This window comes from Lycium ferocissimum, unplaced genomic scaffold, assembly GCF_029784015.1.
Source record: "Lycium ferocissimum isolate CSIRO_LF1 unplaced genomic scaffold, AGI_CSIRO_Lferr_CH_V1 ctg7077, whole genome shotgun sequence".
Classification (NCBI taxonomy): Eukaryota; Viridiplantae; Streptophyta; class Magnoliopsida; order Solanales; family Solanaceae; genus Lycium; species Lycium ferocissimum.
The window spans coordinates 50,778-55,862 of NW_026726623.1; positions in this window are offsets into that span (position 1 = coordinate 50,778).

A 5,085-nucleotide genomic window follows, 5' to 3' on the forward strand; every position below is an offset into this window, starting at 1 on the left:
ACTCTATTAGTATATAATTTAAATTGTGATAGAAATCTCATTATTATCTTTTTAAATTGAAGTAATATATACCGTCAGCGCAAGGATTTTTATACCATCAAGTCATCTCTACATGTTATAGTGGGTAACTTATCTTAATTTCAAGATAAAAAATTTCACATTTTAAGCTGGTTTACCTGATATCCTTTGGATGATCTGATAGTGTAAAAAATTATTTACATCAACGGTATATAAAACTTTGCTTCCACATGCAACTTGCCCATACTATGAGTTTAAGTTTTATACATTCCATGCGTATAAAATATTTAAACAATCAGATCAGTTATTATCTAATTATAAGTAATCCCTTAAGAAATATCACTTGGTAAATTGTTAAAAATGATACCTAACCTTTAATAAAGTATTTAAAAAATATTTATACTACCGGTGTATATAACTTAAATCCTAAAAAAAAATAATTTTCCAGAGTTCTACATCTACCTTTATATCTTATGCAGTACTCACCCTGTCTCAATTATGTGGCACATTTCAGATTTCGAGAGTCAAACTTGTTAATTTTGACCATGTTCGAACAAAGAATCTTTAAATTTCTTAAAATAAAATTACATATTTGAAAACTACGTAAAAAATAGGAAAAGTCACAATAATTAACAATGCAAAATATTTAAAAGACATAAAAAATCATGGAAAACAAACTCGTTTGAATCTTGAATCCAAAAGGTGACACATAAATTAGGATGGAGGGAGTAACTTCCCAAGGTTTTGCAATACAAACGGTTAGGTCCTGCGCTTTTAGTTAGAGTTGTATTATTTTAGAGGGAAAAGATATTAAAAAAATGTCCTTAAATTATGTAAAATTGAACAACAATGTCTTAAATTAATAGTTTGGTCCAAAAATGCCCCTACCGATGTAACGACCCGTTTGGTCGTTTTAGATGTTTTACCTCTTTAACCCTGTTGACCCTTTTTCCTTCTTCGTTAGAGTGGTTTTTACTCGTAGGGATGGGTAGTGCGGTTCCCGAGGTGATCGGGATTGGTTTGAAGAGTTTAGAAGCCCTTAAGTTGAATAAGCAGTGTTGACCAATAGTTGACTTAAATTTATTTGTGTTCTTTTGTGAGTTTCGCCGATTCCATTAGGTACGGATGGTTGATTTTGACTTGTTAGGGTGGTTGGTTCGGTTCCCGAAGCAATCAGGGGTGTTTTGGGCTATTGGATGGAAACCTTATTTTTGGGGATTCGCGGATTGACCGGATCAAGATGACCTCTTTTAGAAATTTCGAGTGCGCGGGGGAGTTTGTAGCGTGTTTTATGACTGATTGGCATATTTGGTTTGTGTCCGGGAGGTTCCGGGGTGGTTTCGGGTTTTGGTTTGGCAAACACTAGAATTTTCTGGTGTTTCAGTTACTGAGTTTCTTCTTCGCATTCGCGGGGCTAGGCCGCGTTCCCAAAGAGTACTTTCGTACAGGTATCGCGTTCGCGATCACACCTTGCGTTAGTGATGGGCCCGGGTGCGGGTGACCCTTCGCGTTCGTGATGGGCTGTCACGTTCGCGGAGGGTAAATTCTAGATGGACAGAATAAAACCCCATTTTGTACTTCATTGTTCATATTTCAATTTTTGGAGCTTGGGAGCTCCGATTTGGGTGTTTTTAAGGGCGTTCTTCAAGATTCTTCGCGGGGGTAAGATTCTAACACTCTTTTTACCATTGTACCTTCGATTATTATGGATTTTCATCATAGAAATCATGATTTGAACTTAGAAAATTGGGGTTTTTCATGGAAATGGGTTTTCAAGTAAATTATCAAATTGAAGGTCGCTTTATGTATGAATTTCAAATATTTTTGAGATTCTTACTATATGGATAACATGATTTTATGCTTTAAATTCTAATTTTTCCCTTAGTGCTTGAGTTTGGTAATTTAGGTCCATTTATGGGTTTCAACTAAAGCATAGCAATTAGAGCTGTGAAAATGGGTTGGCGCAATCAACCCATTGACCCTCACGGGCTAGAGATTTAAACGGGTTAGGATGGGCCAGCCCTTTTTATTGAAGGGCCGATAAAATCCAAATTTTCACACTCCAATCCTGTTCGGAAATTGTAGGACAGTTAGCCCTTCAATAAAATTGAAGGTAAACTGCCAACAATATAAGTGTACAACACTTCAGATAATTAAACTGCTAGTATAGCACCATATTTAACTGAAAAAATATAAACCATTATGGCCTTCATTTTCAAATATAACATAGCATCAACCAAAATAGAACTAAGAAAGTGACTGCACTGGTCAATAATTGGCCAACACTTAAACACTTTTAATAATCCAAAAGGTACAATTCATGATTGTAGTAAAATTCACCCACTTGCAAAAATACTATTCTAGAGAGACTTTAGTTACATAACCTATGAACAAAGCCTAAAAACTCCCTTTCAGCAAAAATACTATTCTAGAGACTTATAATTACATAAGCTATCAACAAAGCTTAAAAACTCCCTTTCGGCTTGCCCCTATAACATTCCCAGAACCATCAAGCACGTTTGAAGAAACTTCTGATAAAGTTGTCTTAAGAACCTCATCTTCATCTACAATTCACATCACCTTCAATATTAATTAATTAAACATTAACCGGTACATAAACAAATAAATATGACAATATTTAGACCAAGATAGAAAGTTTTACCACTAACAGATTGGGCAAAGCCATGTAACCAATTTCGTGTAGCAACTAGAGTTCGAACATTTTCATGATGAATGCAACTTCTATATCACGACCACAAATACTAAATTATGATTCTGATGCTACGGTAGTAATTGGAATACCGAGTACATCACGCGCCATCATAGAAAGGTCAGGATATTTTCTCTCATGGTCCTTCCAGTACTTAACAACATCCATCTCAACAAACGTCTCATAATCAAGCTTCGGTTCTTCTAAATAAAGATCCAATTCGGACTTTCCAGCAACGCAAGCAGATTCACTCTCAAACATTTTAAATTCCTGATAAGTAAAAAACATGAAATGGAGATAATAACAATAAGAATAATAATAAAAAGAAGAAGAAGAAAAACAACAACAAAGTAAAAACTTACATCAAATATTTTGGAATCCTTTCGTTTCGATTGACTTCTTTCTCCACTTGGTGTACAGATATTAGTAGAAGTAGCTACTCCATTTTGATTGCCTGTACAATGATCATAAAGCTTGTACAATTTACTTTTTATAGCTACTATCTTCTCTTGTGCAGAAACAAGATCCACCTTAGAGTAACAATACTTTAAAAGTTGCAACTTGAAGCGAGGATCAAGGATTGCTCCAAATGCAAGCACTGTACTATATGTACTCCAGTAGTATCAAACTTCTTGGACATGATTGAAGCCATTTCCTTAATAACTTCATCTTCATTATGTAACTTTTTCTTCAACATGTACTCAATTTTCCAGACTTGCATAAAATACAAGTTGGAGGTTGGATAACTTGAACTAGAAATAAAGTTAGTTATCGCATTAAAGGGTTCCAAGAACTAGAAATCAAGTTAGTTATCGCATTAAAGGGTTCCAAGAATTCACAAATTTTCTATGCCCTTCTCCAATGATCAGATGTAGGACAATATGCATAATTTCTATCAATCAACTTCAGACTAGCAAAAGCATTTTCATATTGAAGTGCACTCTCGACATCAAGTATGTTGAGTTCCACCTAGTTGCCACGTCCAAACGTAAACCAAGATTTGTATCAATTCTAACTTGCTTAAGACATTGGTCAAATTTTCTCATTCTACTATCAGATTCTTTAACATACTTAACACTTTCTCTAATTCTAAACAGGGCATCATTAGCTGCTTTCAGATCCTCTTGAACAAGTAAATTTAAAATATGAGCAGGACAACGGACATGAAAGAATTCACCATCACATAACAAGATCTTTTGCAAACCAAGATGCCCTTTTAAAATTCTTTGCATGCTATCATTATTAGTGGCATTATCCAAAGTGATTGAAAACACCTTATTATCGATGCCCCACTCTTTCAAACAATCATATGTCGTTGCAGCTAATTTAACTCCAGTGTGAGGAGCATACGACAAAAATTCAGAATTTTACAAACTAACTTCCAATTTTCATCAACATATTGGGCAGTTAAACAAAGATACCCCTCAAAAGTACTTGATGTCCAACAATCAGAAGTCAAACAAACTCTATTAGGTATCTTAGCTAAGGCTTGTTTTAATTTTTCCTTCTCTTTGAAATACACCTTTTGGACATCAACAGCAGAAGTATTCCTAGATGGCATTATTAATTTTAGACTTACATAATTTGTCCATGCTCTAATTCCAACATATTCAACAAAAGAATATGGCAAATCATGCTTAATGATAGCTTCAGCAAGCATTTCACGAGAAATCAATTAGTCTATTTTTCTAGATTGTATTTTACCTTCTTGATCCATAAACATTTGACCCAAATCCTGATATTTAAGCTTTTTACATTTTGGTAAATGACGTTTTAAATGTGATGTCCCATAGTTCTTACCTTCAGGCCCAGGAGTTGAACCAACCCTATATAGTTCATTACACGCTTTACATACTACCTTTTCAACTCCATCTTCATCTCTACCAATCTTTTTGAGATAAGTCCAGATGTAGGATTTTAGCTTCTTGGTTTTTTTCTGTTTAGGTACTCCAGGGTCATTCACCTCTTCATGTGTAATATTTTCTTCATCAGACATTGAACTTCCTGCAATAAATAAACAAGAAGACTGTAAAGTCTGAGGATTATAGATAATTTATAACTCTTTGCAGCTAGACAACATGAAGAACAAGTTTGGAACACCATTGGAAAATTTCAGATTTGTGAAATTGGGGTTTAAATTGAGTGGATATTGCTGATCTTATTGATAAACCTAAGGAACTTAATCTACCACATTTCATACATATCCTTTTATGTAATATTAATTATATTATATTCAATAAAAAACATCTTGGATATAATATGCCTAGTTCAACAATATTATATGCGATTTGGGAAGAAACAACCTTGACGGAAATTGCGACAAGGTAACGGCGGAAAAAAAAACGCAAGTAAAACTT